Raw genomic sequence first — 18,992 nt, forward strand, 5'->3', positions numbered from 1 at the left:
TGCCCAGAGTGAGCTAACACAACAGTTTACTCCACTTTGGATCCAGATAAATGAGGCTCAGCCTTTAAGTTTGGGTAGCCTGAATTTAAATTTGAGAAGGTAGATTTGGAGGTCCTCTGCTGATAGTGTATGATAGAATATGCTATATGGTGTTGATAGAGTTAGGTAGCAGTGATGTGGGAAACAAAGGCAAAAGAAAAATTAAGTTTCCTTACTACTTACAGTCCTTTGACAAGTCCTTAAAACAGACAGAGTGACATTCCTCTAGGAACTCAGCTGCCTCAATGTTAATACTTTGCTAAGGGCAAAGGCAATCTTAGCCCAACCCCCAGGATCCTGTAAGTCTACTTTAATATATAAAAATAACTTTGGAAACTTCCTTTATCTCTACCCCGCAAGATACATGTTGGCAATCATCCGCAAGCACATGAACCACCAACAAACATCTCAAGAGTCTCATGACTGAGTTTTTACTAAACAGTAATAAATGACCTTTTCCTTAAAGTAGCTAGACCCCTCAGGATCCTGGAAACCTTGTTGTCAAAATACCCTGGGAGGGTTATGCTGCGCCTAACCCCCTCCCAACTTGAGAGCATATAACGGGCCACTCCTCATGACCCCAGGGCAGCTCTTTCTGCCCACGGGTCCTGACCCCTGTGCTTTAATAAAACCACCTTTTTGCACAGAGACGTCTCGAGAATTCTTTATTGGCCATTGGCTTCGAACGCCAGTGTCTTTCCTACATCAGCAGGATATAAAATTAACACAGAAATCAACAGCCTCTTGACCAAAAAAATCCCCTCTCTAGGAATTTACCCTGAAGATATATCTCCCAACAATAAAAAATAAATATGCACAAGGTTGTTCCCCGCAGCACTGTTCAAAATTGCAAAATATTGGGAACGGCTGAGGTACTGAAACATAAGAAATATAAACATGAAGACTGGTACAGCCACACAATGTGATGTACTGAACATCAACTGAACAGCTGAAATAAAGTGAGGAAGATCTCTGTGAACTGACATGGTGTGGTTTCTAGGGTACATTGTTAATTTTTTTCAAAAACTGAAGACAAGGGACGCCTGGGTGGTTCAGTCAGTTAAGCATCTGACTCTTGGTTTTGGCTCAGGTTGTGACCTCAGGGTCATGAGATGAGCCCATGTGGGACTCTGCACTCAAAGTGGCCTCGGCTTGTCCGTCTCCCTCTGCTCCTCCCTCTGCTCACTCTCTCAAAAAATAAATAAATAAAATCTTTTTTAAAAAGAGAAAAGAGGATAGCATTTATGCCTTTTACATAGGAAAGAAGAAATCAAATATACACATACCTGCTTACTTTTGCAAATACCAAAAACCAGTGAGATTGTTTACCTAAGCTGGGTGTTGGGTAGGAAAAATTTTCCTTTACCCTTCAACGGTTCTTCTGGCTGGTCTAAGAATGAAATTGACATGACACAGATTAGTAGGACAAAATCTAATTTAATTTCATATGTACGGGAACCCCACATACATGAGAGGTTCAAAGACAGAAAGGTAAAATGAGGTATGTAGGCCCTTGATGTCATTTTGGAGTGGTGTTGGGGTCAGAGCCGACAGCCAAGAAAGAATTCTTGGGACACCTTTGGTGCAAAAAGGGGGATTTTATTAAAGTGCAGGAACAGGACCCATGGGCAGAAAGAGATGCTGCACTGGGTCGTGAGGAATGGCTGATTATATCCTTGGGAGTTGGGGAAGGTAAAGAAAAAGGGGTGCTTCCAAAAAGACTTTCATATGTTAAAGAAGACTTGCTATTGTCAAGCTAAGGTTGTTTTTCCTCTAGCAAAGCATCAACTTTAAGACAGTTGGGAGTTTCCTAGAGGAATGTTATATATACTCTGCCTGCCTCAAGTATTTGTCAATGGGCTGCAGGTTATAAGGAAAGGAAATTTAATTTTTTCCTTTGCCTTTGTTTCCCACATCACCATCCTGAGCAAAGGAATGGAGTGGAAGCTCAGGCTTCAAAGGGAGGGAAGGCAATTCATGGAGCAATGAGAAAAGCAGGTCTTTCATAACTCGATGTTTGCCCTGCCATACAGATGGGCCACTCAAATAAAATTTATCTCTGGAAGTAACTCTTATTCTGGGAAAGAACTGCAATGTAGATTCTTCTAGGTAGTTAAAGGAAGGTCAAAGCTTTCTCTTGAGCCCACAGGTCTCGACTGACTTCAGTTCTAAGTAGTCCACAACCAAAGGGGCACATTTTGGAAAGGCTAGTTCTGAGCCCCTTCAGGGCTGAATAGGAACAGCACAGAAAGGATGAAAGTGTAGAACAGGGTGTGGGGAGGGAGAGACACTTCTCCAACTGTACCTTTTGGCATGGCTTTGCCTTTGTACTGTTAAAAAAAAAAAAAATCCAACCGAGTACATTTGAAGATCTAACTGGCTTTATTTAACAACCACGAATTGGGAAGCATCTCATCTAACAAACAGAAAGGAGCTCCCGGGAGCTATACAAGATAAAAGGCTTTCATAGGCGGAAGATGGCTGGGGGAGGGGCAGTTTCTAACAAGAGTGGACTGTTTCAGGAAAATCACCTTCCTTTGTGGGGAAGGATGGGGATCTATCATGCAGATCGCCTCATGAGTGCTGATCAGGTAATTCCAGATTGATTGGTTAAAGGTCACCACCCGGGAAAGGCTAAAACTGCAATCACATTAGATACTAAGTCTTGGTTTGCTGGCCTGTGCCGTAGCACAAGGGACTGCATTTTGAGCCTGTTGTCTCTTTTTTCCTTAAACAGAAACATAATCCTCAAAAGATATTAAAATCAGCAAGGATTGGGGGGAAATCCCAACATGGAATACAAAGATAAGCAATTGAAAAAAAATGGACAAAGTGATAAACTCTTAAAAAAGAAAAGAAAAGAAAATGGAACCTAATTGTATTAAAATGTTATCTATAACCACGCAGACGCTGTGGGGGGCGCAGGACTATATTTCAACTACATGTCCTCAGACTAAAGACAAAAAGAATTGCAAATAAATACTGAATTCTGACTGGCAGGTGTGTTTTACACGGTGCTGAAACCACTTTCAGTGTATTATAGGATTAAGCAAATAAGCAAATATATTAAGGATAATGGAAACCAATTTTCTCATTATCAGAAAAGAAAGTTATATCCAAAATGAAATGCAACAGCACTTTACTTATTTCAGGGCTACAGGTCAGTTGATCTCTGTCACCCACAGCAGACCTCTTCTAGTTTTCTGGGAAGATTACCTGACAGTTTTTTGGGTGTTTTTAAAGATTTTATTCATTTATTTGACAGAGAGACCCAGCGAGAGAGGGAGCACAAGCAGGGGGAGTGGGAGAGGGAGAAGCGGGCCTCCCGTCGAGCAGGGAGCCCGATGCGGGGCTCGATCCCAGGACCCTGGGATCATGACCTGAGCCGAAGGCAGACGCTTAATGACTGAGCCACCCAGGTGCCCCGATTACCTAACAGTTTTAAAGGGTTCTAATATCTTGGGGTGCCTGAGTGGCCCAGTCAGTTAAGCGTCCAACTCTTTATTTTGGCTCAGGTCATGATCACAGGTTCCTGAGATGGAGCCCCACGTTGGGCTCTGCACTGGGCATGGAGCCTGCCTGGGAATCTCTCTCTCTCTCCCCACTCCCCACTCACGTGCTCATGTGCTCTCTCTCTCTTTCTCTCTAAGGAAGGAAGGGAGAAAGAGAGGAAAGAAAGGAAAGAGAGGAAAGAAAGAAAGAAAGAAAGAAAGAAAGAAAGAAAGAAAGAAAGAAAGAAAGAAAGAAAGAAAGAAAGAAAGAAAGAGAAAGAAAGAAGGAGAGAAAGAAAGAAGGAAGGAAGGAAGGAAGGAAGGACGGAAAGAAAGAAAGAAAGCAAGCAAGCAAGCAAGAAAGAAAGAAAGAAAGAAAGAAAAAGAAAAGAAAGAAGGAAGGAATTCTTGAGATGTCTTTGGTGCAAAAAAAGGTGTTTTTTTTGTTTTGTCTTGTTTTTTAAACTTTTTTTTTTAAGATTTTTTAATTTATTTGATAAGAGAGAGACACAGCGAGAGAAGGAACACAAGCAGGGGGAGTGGGAGAGGGAGAAGCGGGCTTCCCGCGGAGCAGGGAGCCCGACGTGGGGCTCGATTCCAGGACCCTGGGATCATGACCTGAGCCAAAGGCAGATGCTTAACGACTGAGCCACCCAGGCACCTCCCAAAAATGTGTTTTTATTAAAGCATTGGGACAGGACCTATGGGCAGAGAGACCTGCACTCGGGTTGTGAGGAATGACTGATTATAAACTTTTTAGTTAGTGGGGATTAGGGATAGCGTAAGTCTTTAAGGAATTTAGAGCAAGGCTTCCAGGACCTTGAGGGGCTAGCTGCTGTTAAGATAGGGAGACCCTTCAGCTGTGTATCAGTGGGCCATATGTTTGGAGGATGATTGCTAACATATATCTTGGGGGGGGAGTAGAGATAAAGGAAGTTTCAAAGGGATTTTTATTATTTTGTTTTATTGTTTTGTTTTGTTTTCTAAGTAGGCTCCACACCCAGCATGGGCCTCAAATTCATGACCCTGAGATCAAGAGTCACATGCTCTAGTGACTGAGCCAGCCACACGCCCCTCAAAGGGATTTTTAAAAAGAAGATTTACGGGATCCGGGAGGTCACGCTAATGTTACACAGAGGTTGCCCTTTGCCTCCAGCATAGTATTAACATGAAGGCAGTTGAGCTCCTGGAGGAAGGTCACTCTGCCCACCTCAAGCATTTGTCAATGGGCTGCAAACTGTAAGGAGATTTAACTTTTCTACATTTCTTTTGCCTTTGTTCTCCACATCCCTTGCATGAGAAGATGTGGCAGAGTATGTGAATATATGTATTGTTAACTATGAACATGGGAGTTAATGTAAAAATGTTTATATATTCTGTTCCAACTCAGAGTGGGGCTGAGAATTGTTACCACCATTCCCTTTTATATTTGGAAAATAGTACATAAAGTTATAAATATGGAAAGGGGCCAGACGATAGTTAACAACAAACCTTGTATGTTGGACTGGAATTGGAGGCATCAGTATGCACATGTGAGCACAGCATCATACATAAGGGGATATGTATATGGGCCCCACACATGCATACACGCACGTGCACACAAGCACGCACACGTGCACACGCACGCACTTTCCTCACTCCCTCAGCTGGGAGGGCCTAGAAGCAATAACACTCCAGTCAGTAACGATGACCACATGTAGGGACCAGATCATGGGTTCCTAAACAGTTTCCCACAAGAAGGAACCAGGGCTTTCTGGGAAAATGGCTGGTTCCACAGCTGAGGTAAGAAAAGCACAAAATGGGGCGCCTGGGTGGCTCAGTTGTTGGGCGTCTGCCTTCGGCTCAGGTCATGATCCCAGAGTCCTGGGATCGAGCCCTGCATCAGGCTCCCTGCTCGGCGGGAGGCCTGCTTCTCCCTCCCCCACTCCCCCTGCTTATGTTCCCTCTCTTGCTGTGTCTCTCTCTGTCAAATAAATGAATAAAATCTTTAAAAAAAAAAGAAAAGAAAAGCACAAAATGAACCCGGAACATCTTATGATCCCAGAAAGTAAGGAAGTGCTTAAACCATGGGCAACACATCAAAAGACCATAGAAACCAGGTTGAAGGAGCTCCCACTGGCTACACACGGGACAATCTGAGACTGAAAAGAAATCATGATAAGGGATTCTTTTTTTTTTTTTAAGTAAGCTCTATGCCCACCTCAGGCTTGACCTCACGACCAGAGTAGTGAGTAGCAGTAGAATTGTATCTTCAAAGTGCTGAGAGAGAATGTCAACCTTGACATCTATAAAAGTAGCAAGAACTGGGTGAACCAAAGGCCTTTTCAGATGTCTAGAAAGTGAGTTTACTACCAACAGAAATGCACTATAGGGACCTCTAAAGAATGTATTTCTAGAGGAAAGAAAATGGTCCTACCAAAGTCTGAAATGTGAGAAGGAAGCTGAGCCAAAAAAAAAAAAAAAATTGTTGAATGTAAGATAATAGAAAAAATATAAATATATATTGGTTGCTGCCTCCTCCCCCACCCCCAACTCATCCCACTTCTGACACCCAGCTTCTAGAACCCTTGGAATTCCCTGGGTGGAAGGAATGGCTTTTGTTCTAATGAGGTGACTCTAGGTGGACTCCAGGATGGGGGCTGGTCACCAGAGAGACCAAGCCAAGATTAGAAGCTTGGAATTTTTAGCCCCACCCCCTGTCCTCCAGAGAGGGGAGAGGGGCTGTAGATGGATTAATGATCACACCTACATGAATGAAGCCCCCAGTAATATGGTGTTTGGAGAGTCTCCAGGTGGACCAATACATGGATGTATTGGGAGGGTGACTCATCCCACATCAGGTTCCCTGCTCAGCTGGGAGCCTGCTTCTCCCTCACCCTCTGCCTAGGCTCCCCCTGCTTGTACTTTCTCTCGGTTCAGTAAATAAATAAAACCTTAAAAAAAAAAAATCCTTGGGTTGCCTGGGTGGCTCAGTTGGTTAAGCATCCAACTCTTGATCTTAGCTCAGTTCTTGAGCTCAGGGTCCTGAGTTCAGGCCCCATGTTGGGCTCTGCACTGGGCATGGAGCCTACTTAAATTTAAAAAAAAAAAAAAAATCTTAAAAAAAATAAAAGATTATCCTACATTTCAGGTAGGAAGGGGGAAAAAAAAAACAAGCAAAAACAATGATCATTGACCGTTCATCAGCTACAGTCCTTTGTATGACCTGTGCGTCCAAGGAACACACAAGCCTGTGGGAAGAGGGAATAAGGCACATGCTGCTGAGAAAGGTAACAGTCTTTAGCCTGAAAAAAAGGTGAAGTCTCTTTATCTGGCATTTCTGATGCAATCGTTGAGCAACCTCCTGATGCACCATCAGAAGCAGAACTCCGACCTGGCCTGAATAACGGACTATTGTAGGGGACCCACCGAAATGCCCTGCCAAGGGCCCATGTGGCTGTGCCTAGGCTGTTGGCTGACATCTGTGCCCTTCTCTGGAGGATTGCCCTTGGCAGATGGGACCCTTTGCTCTGACAAACTTGGGACCCTCCACCTTGTACCCCATTCCTGGAGGCCAGTGCCTCATTAAGGGACTACAAAGTGCTGTCCCCTTGCTTAGGTCAGGACAATTCTGTGGTGTCATCTATGCTTGGGTCCCCACGTCTAGACTTTACCTGAGACCTCATCTTGATTGTACCTTTCCTCTCCCCCTTCCAGGTATTTCCTGAAGAGCCTCTGTTGATAATACACGTGCCACCAAATCCCTGCCTCAGGCTCTGCTTCTGGGAAGCCAACCTGAGACAGAACCCTTTCTGGGCTTGAACCTTGAACCCACACAGCTGATTCTAATTCTGGGGAGAGGGCAACACCTTTAAGCAGAGGTTAGCTTGTTATATCTGGTCTCACAATATTATCCGGTCGCTCTTTCTTGCTATCATGACACTCAACCTGAAATACATTTCAAACTGGCTTTCTTTCTTTCTTTTTAAGATTTTATTTATTAGAGAGAGTACATGTGTGCAGGAACAGGGGGAAGGGCAGAGGGAGAGGGAAAGAATCTCAAGCAAACTCCCCGCTGAGCGTGGAGCCCCACCCCAGACGAGTTCATGACCCTGAGATCACCACCTGAGCCAAAATCAGGACTTGGACGCCTCACCAGCTGAGCCACCCAGGTGCTCCTTGAACTGGCTTTCTGGAAAGTCTAGCTCTCTCACAAATTTGAAGTAAAGTGTTGACAGGAATATATGGTTCCATGAGAGAAATTGTTGTACTAAATAGCTCCAAGTTCACACTTTTGAACCCTAGGGCCTCTTCCCAGCAGGACTCAAAGCCTCCCCCGGAATGGAGCTGTTTACCAATGGGTGGAGTCATGGTTTGTCCTTTCCAGGGTGCAGCTCACAGTCTTGCACGAACCCCAGTCTCCCTCCTTTCCTTGTCTTTCTGGAGTCCCGGATCAGGTACTCACCCTCTTCCTAACCGCAGCCCCCCGCCCCGCCTATGCGTAACACTGTTCCCCCTTTCTCATCTCTCCTCGGGCTCATGTTGCAATGTCAATAGATTTAGGGGATTTGAAAGGTGAAGTTGTAGCTCTAACACGGCACACGGTATTCTCCTTTGTCCACCTCTGTTGCACCCAGTTGCCACAGAGATCAAGAGAGATTAAGAAGCAGGGTGGAGGTTGCTGCTGGTGAAGGAAGGCGTGTAGTTTACTGAGGAGAGGATGATGGCTGCTTGGGCTGCTCCCCATGGTGGGCCTCACACACCCTGTTGACCCGTATAGAAAGGACAGGTTCAAGTCAAACACTGACTTCCCTGGAGAGAAGTACCCCTTACCACATTTGAGGATTTATATTTGTCCACAAAATTGTTTGCAAATCAGTTTATACTAAAACATGGCCGGCTTGGGGCGCCGGGGGGGCTCAGTTGGTGAAGCGTCTGCCTTCAGCTCAGGTCATGATCTCAGGGTCCGGGGATCGAGCCCCGTGTCAGGCTCCCTGCTCAGCGGAGAGTCTGCTTCTCCCTCTCCCTCTGCCCCCCCAACCCCACCCCACCCCCCACCACTCATGCTCTCTCTCTCTCTTATAATAAAATCCTAACAAAACACCATGGCATTCTCTGGATTATCACCATCTGGGCAGTCACACAGAGCAGTGGTATGCTCGCGCCCTGGGGACAGGGAGACCATAGGCTTGCTTGCTTTCTTTTTTTTTTCCCCCTGACCCCCTTCATACACACACACACACACACACACACACACACACACACACACACACGCACGCACACATGCATGCACACACACACACACAAAAAGATCTCAAAGCACATAGCACATGCAGGGTGAGGCAGGATAGAGTTTCCACCATTAGCTGATGGTAAGTGCAGGGAAAAACATGGCCCTGCATGCCCTTTCATTCCATGTAGGCACCACACTCCTTCCAAATGAAAGACAAACTTGGCAGAGCCAAACCCATGTCATAGACGGGGAATTTCTTTTTTTTTTTTTTAAGATTTTATTTATTTATTTGAGAGAGAGAGAGTGAGAGAGAGAGCACATGAGAGGAGGGAGGGTCAGAGGGAGAAGCAGACTCCCTGCTGAGCAGGGAGCCCGATGCGGGACTCAATCCTGGAACTCCAGGATCATGACCTGAGCCGAAGGCAGTCGCTCAACCAACTGAGCCACCCAGGCGCCCCATAGACGGGGAATTTCTTGCCCACAGACGCCTCAGACTGATCCAAGGGTTGTCTTGGGGTATCCCCAAACTGCAGTGACTGTCAGTATCTCAGAGTTAGGGGCTAATGAAATCAGAAAAATTACTTTAGGTGATATGATTTGGGTCTGAAAGAGAGGCTTGGCGAGGAGGCATTTGGGGCGAGGGAACAGGTAGGTTTCTGACTTCAGTGGATACCATTTCGACAAGCAGAGCATCATCCATCACAGCGCCTGGCTGGGTATAGAGACGCAAGTCAGCTCTCTCTGGGGGCCTTTATGAACTTACCAATACACACACACTGCTCTCAGGAGCCCGTTCCCTCTGCCTTCCTGTCTCCCAGCCTCCGGTGCTGGCAACTAGAGAGTCCACGTTAGCATTAGGTGAACTCTCTCTTCTTTTTAACCTGTTCTCGCCATTGGGAGCTTCTTGGTCCCTGGAATTTCAGAGTGTGGCCAGGAGAGGCCTGCGTGCCTGGCTTTGCTGAGGTGATCCCACCTGGGTGTCTGAGAGTCCTTCTAACCTGCAAACCCAGCTCCCCCAGATCAGGAAATCCTTTACCATTTACCTGTAATGCACCTTTTCATTGTCTTTTCTGGGTGTCAGCTTCTCCCCCAGATCTCTCCCCCACCGCTGTCTGCTTTATAACTCACATCTTAAAAACAGGGTTGTTGTTGTTGTTTCCCTGTGTAAATTATTTGGATTTCAACAAAGGCTATCTTCTTTTTTCAGACTGTCTAGTGAGTTTTTATTTTTATTTTTATTTTTTTAAAGATTTTATTTATTTATTTGAGAGAGAGAATGAGAGAGAGAGAGAGAGAGAGCATGATGGGGGGAGGTTCGGGGGAGAAGCAGACTCCCCACTGAGCGGGGAGCCCGACGCGGGACTCGATCCCAGGACTCCAGGATCATGACCTGAGCCGAAGGCAGTCGCTTAACCAACTGAGCCACCCAGGCGCCCTGTCTAGTAAATTTTTAAATTAAAAAAAATCATGGGTTTTGTGTTTTGTTTTTAATCTCAGAACTTTTTCTAAGTTGTTTAAAGCCTTTTTTTTTTAAGTTGTTTAAAGTTGTTTAAAGCTGTTCTAACAAAACCTCCTGGAAAGGATTCGTGTTACCCTAGAGTTAGAGCTCCCATCAGCCCCTCCCTCCCTCGCTCGACTGCAGTGGGTGGCGCTGGTGGTTCAACCTGACCTCCCTGGATTGTGCGATCCTTCTTCTAAATTAGCCCTCTCCTTTGGCTTGCTTAGAGCTCTGTATTTTCTCAGCAACCAGGCCGGGTATCGAGGATCTGAGAAGTGAGGTAAAAACAACAGTTTCCACATTTGTGGGCAAGATATGAAAGAACAGGCCACCACAAGCCCTGTCTTGAAGCCCAGACAGGAAGTGCTCACAGCTCAGGGGCTCTCGGCAGCTCTACCCCAACGGCAGAGCCCTAAGCACAACCCAGCTGCCTGTGAGGCTGCCCTCCAGGCCTTCCAAAATCTGAAGGCTTAATTAAAGGCTCATAATTTTATAGACCAGTAGTTGGGGCCGGGGTCAGCTTCCCTCTGCTCTGGCCCGGGGTGACCCCTGCAGGTGTGGACATCCAGGGGCTGGTCTGGGGCTGTCGTCCATGACGGCTTCCCTCCCGTCTGGGAGGTCATGTCGGCCCTGGTTCCTGGCTGGGTATCTCCATCCCCTTCCGTGCAGCCTCTCAACCTCAAGGAGGCTAGAGCAAGCTTCTGGACGAGGACCCAAGAGCACAGGAACAGAAGTCACAAGGTGACTCGAGGCCGATTGTCAGAAGGCACACAAAGTCATTTGGGCCACGTTCTAGTAGTCGAAGAAAGTCACAAGGCCAGTCCAGAGTCAAGGTATGGAGAAATGCACTTGGCCTCTTATTGGGAGGGGTGTGTACATTCTCGGATGGCAGGACCTGCGGCATCTGGTGACGCAGGGTTCTCACGCCTAACACTGCCCTCGCTGTCCGGGGCTTGGCGGGATGGGCAGACACAGAGCTTCACCAAGAAGGGCCCAGTCTTTCTCACGGTCTGGTGTCGGTCCCCAACAGTCTGCACAGGGCCATAACAGCCCACCTTTGTATGGTGCTTCCTCCGTTTCTCGAACTGCACATTTAGTGAGACAGCAATCTTTACTGGGACTATTGTCATTCCCATGTTACGAATGAGGACGATGAGGCATAAGGCAAGAGTTTAGAGGACTCGTCCCAGCCCACACAGCAGAACTGAGATTGTGGCTTTGCCACCTTTGCCACCCTGTGGAGCATTCTACTCCACCACCTTCTGAAGGTCTGCCTCCAAGGCACCTGGAGGTATCTTCTTCCTTGGCACTCCTCCCTCCTTCCTTGTCTAATCCCAGGAATTCAGGGGCATAGTGGCTGGAGCATACATCCCTGCCTCTCTCTATGAAGTCATAGAGCAGCCAGGGAGGCCAGCAGGTGAGGCTTGGCAAGGACATCCGAACCCCAGGGTTCACTGGGGAAGGAAGCAGCTAAGCATTGGGTTGGTTTCAGGGCTGAGGTGCGGGCTGTCACCGGGACTCAGCCAGAGGAGATGGGGAATGGGGCAGGCACGTGCAGTTTCGAGGCACTGACTGAAGGCCATTGGTTCACATTTCCCTCACCACACACCTATGTATATATACACACACAAAATTTTGATGTACTCTCATGTATTGAGCCCAGCTATCAGAGGGCACCCTCACCGCAAATACAGCAAAGTCCAGATAGGTGGTCATGTTGCTAGGCAGGTGGAACTGTCCTTTAGGGACAAGTGTGTCTAGGCTACCAGGTATTTGCCAACAGTCCGGTGGACTTTTATATAAATCACATCAGCAGCTAGCTGAGTGCAAGGTGAATTTGGGAGGACAAACTGGGAGTCAGGGAAGTGAATTAGAAGACAGTTATAATCCCTATGGCTATTAGCCACTTATAGTAGAGGTGGAGAAATGAGCAGATTTGCAAAATATTTAGCATCAAGATGGCAAATGAGTTTGATTTGGATTCCAAACTAATAAAAAAAAGTCACTGTGGAGGCGCCTGGCTGGCTCAGTCGGTACAGCATCTGACTCTTGATCCCAAGGTCATGAGTTCAAGCTCCACGTCGGACATGGAGCCTATTTAAAAAAAAAATTGGGGCACCTGGGTGGCTCAGTCGTTAAGCATCTGCCTTCGGCTCAGGTCATGATCCCGGGGTCCTGGGATCGAGCCCCACATCGGGCTCCCTGCTCAGCGGGAAGCCTGCTTCTCCCTCTCCCGCTCCCCCTGCTTATGTTCCCTCTCTCGCTGTGTCTCTCTGTCAAATAAATAAATAAAATCTTAAAATAAATAAATAAATTAATTAATTAATTAACGATAAAATCATTTTAAGTTCTGTAATTTTAACATTTTTGTTTCCTATTGTTACCAAGACCAATTATAATTGCATAAAATTTTATCAGTTGCACTGTGTGATACAAGTGGACAAATTAGCTATTGTCAAAACTAGTTTCTCATTTCATATAAAATAACATTTATGTTTTTCAAGAAATTGACATTTTCAAGAGGTTGAAAAAAAAACCTTCCCATTAATAGGCTTATAGAAAAATATAAAAAAAGAAATCTTTTAACTCTTGAAAGGCATTAGGCTCTAATTGTTTGAGTCACAAATGCTAATCCATATTCTGACTGATCCAGAACATCCCAGCTGATATTCAAAATTTGGTCATCAAATGTGTTTTCTTTTTGCAAGCTCAGTTCTACTCAGCTTCAATTCAGTGCATCAATTTGTCTTTTTATAAATTCTTGAAATACAACTGGGGCAATTTTCATCATGGCTTTTTTTCTTTTTTCATAAAACAGTTGATCGTGTAAAAGTGGTTTTGATTGAAATGACAAAACCAGCCTCTGATACATAATTAGAATATCTAATAAATTTTGATTAGAAACTTGCTTGAAATTCATGCCACTTCAGAGACTGAAAAATAAAAATTGATTTTAGTAAAAATGTATTTTTACAAAGATGCTTACACAAGATTGTTTCAGAACACAGAGTACTTAAAGTTTTGAAGTGTTTCTGGTTTTATAAAGCCGTAATCCATCCACATCTTAAGTGAAAAGTATGTATACATATTTTTCAAGACTTTAATTCAACGTAATGATGACCTTATGTTTCTAAAAAAAAACTAAGGCTATTTCACATGTAGACAAAAGAAAAAAATAACTTCTTATTTTAGAAAATTTCAAACATGTACAAAAGTAGGAGAGTATAGGGATGCCTGGGTGGCTCAGTCGGGTAAGCATCTGCCTTCGTCTCAGGTCATGGTCCCAGGGTCCCAGCAGGGAGCCTGCTTCTCCCTCTGCTGCTCTTCCTGCTTGTGCTCTCTCTCGCTATGTCAAATAAATAAATAAAATAAAATAAAAACTTAAAAAAAAGTAGGAGAGTATAATGAACTCCCACTGCACAGCTTATATGAATAAACATTGATGTAATTATTAATATAATTATCAACTCATAGCCAATCTTCTTCCATCTGAAGCTCCCATGCCTTCCTCACTTACAACTCAGATTGGATTTTTTTTTTTTTAGATTTTATTTATTTATTTGACAGAGAGAGACAAGCGAGAGAGGGAACACAAGCAGGGGGAGCGGGAGAGGGAGAAGCAAGCTCCCCACTGAGCCAGGAGCTGGATGTGGGACTCGATCCCAGGACCCTGGGATCATGACCTGAGCTGAAGGCAGATGCTTAACAACTGAGCCACCCAGGTACCCCCAGATTGGATTATTTTAAGCAAATCCCATGCATCATATTGTTCATCTGTAAATACTTCAGTATGTTTTACCAACACATAAGAATTCTTTAAAATCACCACAATACTATTATCATATCTAAAAAAGTGAACAATTCCTTAGAATCATCAAATAATCAGTTTGTATTTCAAATTTCCTTGATTCAACAATAGAATTTTAAGATAACAAATCAACAATGAAGCCAACATTAAGTTAAAAAACACTGCAAGAGGGGCGCCTGGGTGGCGCTGTCAGTGAAGTGTCTGGCTCAGGTTGTGATCTCGGGGTGGTGAGATGGAGCCCCATGTCCAGCCCCATGCTCAGCGTGTTGTCTGCTTGAGAGTCTCTCCCTCTTCCTTTGCCCCTCCCACTCATGCTCTCTCTCTCAAATAAATAAATCTTAAAAAAAAAAATCATTGCAAGGGGCGCCTGGGTGGCTCAGTCATTAAGCGTCTGTCTTCGGCTCAGGTCATGATCCCAGGACCGTCCTGGGATCGAGCCCAACATCGGGCTCCCTGCTCAGCAGGCAGCCTGCTTCTCCCTCTCCCTCTGTCTCTATCCCTGCTTGTGCTCTTTTTCTCTCTCTCAAAGAAATAAATATTAAAAAAAAAAAAAAACATCATTGCAAGATTAGAGACACATACAGACTGAAAGTGAGGGGTGGAAAAACATTTGCCATGTAAATGGAAACGAGAAAAATAAGTCAGGCTAGCAATTCTTACACCGGACAAGATAGACTTTTTTTTTAAGTTTTATTTATTTATTTGGAGAGAGAGTGCACAAGCAGGGGGAGCGGCAGGCAGAGGGAGAAGCAGGCTCCCCACCCAGCAGGGAGCCTGATGAGGGGCTCCATCCCAGGACCCTGGGATCATGACCTGAGCCAAAGGCAGACGATTTACCCACTGAGCCACCCAGGTGCCCCTCAAACAAAATAGACTTTAAACAGACTGTGTTGGAGCGCCTGGGTGGCTCTGTCAGTTGAGCATCTGACTTTTGGTTTTGGCTCAAGTAATGATCTCAGGGTCCTGGGATTGAGCCCCATGTCCAGCTCTGCAGTCAGGAGGGAACCTGCTAGAGATTCTCCCTCTCCTTCTGCTCTCCCCCTGCTCACACACACACTCTCTCTCTCTCATGGATAAATAAGTCTTTTAAAAAAAATGAAAACAAGTATAATGAAGACTATAACAAAGAAGGACCTTATATAACAGAAAAGGGATCAACCCAACAAGAGGCGGTAACAATTGCAAAAACCACTGTAAGAGCCTGACTTCAGGGGCGCCTGGCTGGCTAAGTCCATAGAACATGCAACTCTTGATCTTGGGGTCATAAGTTCAAACCCCACGTTTGGCCTAGAGCTCACTTCAAAAGAAAAAAAAAACCTGGACTTCAGCATGGCGATATGAGGGACTCCACAGACCCAGCGTCCAGAGAGATAGGTAAAAAGTATAAAAGGGCAACCATTTACAGTATCTAGAAGTGGGCCGAAGGGCATACACAAATGAAGAAACATCTATTCAAGAAAATCCACTAGGGCGCGCCTGGGTGGCTCAGTCGTTAAGCGTCTGCCTTCGGCTCAGGTCATGATCCGAGGATCCTGGGATCCAGCCCCGCATCGGGCTCCCTGCTCCGCGGGAAGCCTGCTTCTCCCTCTCCCACGCCCCCTGCTTGTGTTCCCTCTCTCGCTGTGTCTCTCCCTGTCAAATAAATAAATAAAATCATTAAAAAAAAAGAAAGTCCACTAGGATTTTATTTTTTTATTTTATTATTTTTTTAAAGATTTTATTTATTTATTTGAGAGAGAGAATGAGAGATAGAGAGCACGAGAGGGAAGAGGGTCGGAGGGAGAAGCAGACTCCCCGCTGAGCAGGGAGCCCGATGCGGGACTTGGGGACTCCAGGATCATGACCTGAGCCGAAGGCAGTCGCTTAACCAACTGAGCCACCCAGGCGCCCAGAAAATCCACTAGGATTTTAGAAGAGTGTGTAGTATTTGAGCTCAAACTGTTCTCTCCCTCCCTCCCCCTGCTCCAGATTGGTGCAGCCGAGAACACAGGGCCCCTCTCCCCTCTCAGCTCCCTGTCAGACGGTTTCTTCTAGGGAGGAACAGGAAGGACATCAGCATCTGTCATCCTGCACCAGCTCCCTGTTGTTGAGACTAAGTTCTGGGCAAGTGTGGCCAAGAGGTGGGGACTCCCTTCTTCTGTTCAGCCCCCACTCACGAAATGGAGGCTGCGCTGAGTGTGGTGTCACGTTGAGCGTGGTCGTCCCTGCCCTGACTCGTTAAGGTGGGGGTTTCACGCCAGGAGAGGCAAGCTGCCTCCCATCCTTCACGCGCTCAACCCCTAAATGTATCTATCACTCAGAGAGAAGCACACCGTTGTCCCCAGCCCAGCTCCAGAGCCCTGGCTCAGAGATTTGGGCGGGGGGGTGGTGGGGTGGGGTGGGGGAGACAGAAGCAGGCTATAACATACATAGGTCCTAATCACTTCCCAAAGGAATTGACTTTATTTGCAAAGAGGGTGGAGAAGTTCAAGCCTAAGGGTGCTCTCAGAAACAGTGGAGGCTGTGGTGAAGGAAACTGAGAGCAGATTGGTAGATTTGATGAAGATCAAGTGTAAGCCAGCTGGTTTGCAGGAGAGAACCAGGGAAAGCGACAGCTGGTAGGAACCCTCCTGAGTAGGAACACTAACTTCAGGTGCTACTCCTTCAGAGGAGAGGGAGTCTATCGAGCAATTTCTGCCCCAGGGCATTATTATAAACCATAGAGCAATCAGATAGCAATTAATGGAACTGAACAGCTGGATATGGTCAGGGAAAGAGGTGCAGTGAGCCCAGCCCAAGTCGCTGCCAGCATAGGGTGACATACACCCCAAACCACACTTCCCTGCGGGGCACATCAAAGGTTTAACACTTCACGGGAGTCGGGGGTGGGGGGCTTCACTAAAATAAGCCAGCCAGTCATTAAACAAGCAAATAACATGCCTGAGATGGGGAGTGGGGGTCCAGTACCCAGAGTTGCTACAATACATCATCTAAAGTGTTCAGTTTCCAACAAAAACGTATGAGACAAGCAAAGAAGCAGGAAAGCAGGACTCTGCTCTCAAACTGGAAAAAGGCGCCCACAGGAACTGCCTGTGACTGTGGCCAGATGTTGGATTTAACAAAGACCTAAAGTAGCCACGAGGACACTGTCAAATTCAAATTCAGAGGCAGATATAGCAGCATTAGAATGGAAAACATCTGCTCCCTCGGGAATGATGAAGGCCCCTGGGGGCATCAACGGGGTGGGGGGCGAGTTTCAGGGGTGTGGTAGGTAACCACAGGGACAGCATGGACTTGCCCTGGCCAGAGTGGAGCGGGAGGGTGGCTGGAGCTGACCAAGGACCGGGAAGTGGCAGGTGTAGAGAGCGCGGCTGAAGCCGAACGTGTCGTGGCACCATTCTACTCTGGAAGGAGATACTCCCAGCCCCTGTCAGCCAGGCCAGGGTGCAGGCAGCAGGTAGGAGGGCACTCTGCACAGGCAGATCTCAGAGCGTGAATCCAGGTGAGGGTTTTGCTGGGCAGAAAGCCAGGAACACAGGGGAATCGGGGTTATGATGAGAGAGTAGCTCAGATGATGACCCCCAGGGGTCATCATCTTTCCTGCCTGGACGGGAAAGAAAGCTTCAGGGCTGACGTGCCGGGAGGCACGCAGGGGCAGAGAGAGGGAAGCTGGGTGAGGTTGTAGGTGAGGAGTAAGAACCCTGGGTGGGCAGATGGGAGGCCTTGGTCTGAGGTATTAAAGGCATAGGAGGTAGACTGGAGTCATTAACACAGGAGGTGGGGGGCCAACTCCCACACAGGAGGAGAACCCCCCCCCCACACACACACCTTAAGGCTGGAGTCCAGACAGGTGGAGGCTGGGCTGTGGTGGGTGTCAAGTTTATGGGTTTAAAGATGGAAAGTTGAAGAAATGAATAGTTGGCATTGAATGACACTTTAGACCAGATGGTCCTCACAGATATATACAGAATATTCCATCCAGAAACAGTGGAATACACATTCTTTTCAAGTGCACATGGAACATTCTCCAGGATAGATCACACATTAGGCCACAGAACAAGTCTCAGTAAATTTGAAAAGACTGAAAGAAGAAGGAAGAAGAGGAGGAGAAATTAATAGTGATTCCCTTTTTCTCTATGAAGTAGGAGAGACATTTGGTGAGAGCAAGGGTGGGCGAGGGATTCACAGGCTCAGAGAGAGGGTCTGACATCTTATTAACCACTGAAGAAAGGGGATAAGGTGCTGATCGAGGGATAACTGACATCTACAAGGATTTTGAGGACTAAAACCCACAAAGGTGGAAATGAAAGACTTGAAGCCATTGATTTTAAAGTGGTGCCGGTCAAGAGGGTAGCAAGGTGCATCTCACCCTGAGGGCAGTCTTGGAGTGAAGGGAAGAACCGTCCCATTGTGAGTGCCCTCCTGTGACTCCCCCTGACTTGGCCCACATAGGAGGAGGTGAGCCTGAATGACCCATTCCTGCCCAGAGGCGCAGGCCCCAGCTTCTCGGGAACTCTTGCAGTGGGACAGATGCCTGTGGCTGCACCCAGCCTTGCTCCCATACGTGAAGGACAGGTGAGGGCAGAACATTCCTGGAAGGGACGGGGTCCCTTTCATCCTTGAAGTTCCTGACAGCTGGGGGCTGGGGTATTTCACAGGCTTCGGAGGTCTAAGACCCTGGATTGCCTGCTGGAGAATATACCGTCCCACCTACTGCTCACTCCTGCGGAGGGCTCTGTTTCAAGGGGGGGGAGGGGGGTGCAAAGCTGCCCTGCCCTTCTAGGTGACGCCCTACCCGGTTACACCAGAGGCCCTGGCGGCCCAGGACAGTTCCTGGCTCAGGAGCTTCCTCCAGCCAATCCACCCCGGCGGGAGCCCTACCTACCCCGCCCCTTCCACCTCCAACCCAGGGTCCGCTCCTCCATCCTCCCCGCCCCGAGAACAGGCCCCCTCATTTCTCCCGCA

The sequence above is a fragment of the Eumetopias jubatus genome, unplaced genomic scaffold (assembly GCF_037043125.1).
Source record: "Eumetopias jubatus isolate StellerSeaLion01/CBP00866 unplaced genomic scaffold, mEumJub1_p1.0 scaffold_10, whole genome shotgun sequence".
NCBI classification, from domain to species: Eukaryota; Metazoa; Chordata; class Mammalia; order Carnivora; family Otariidae; genus Eumetopias; species Eumetopias jubatus.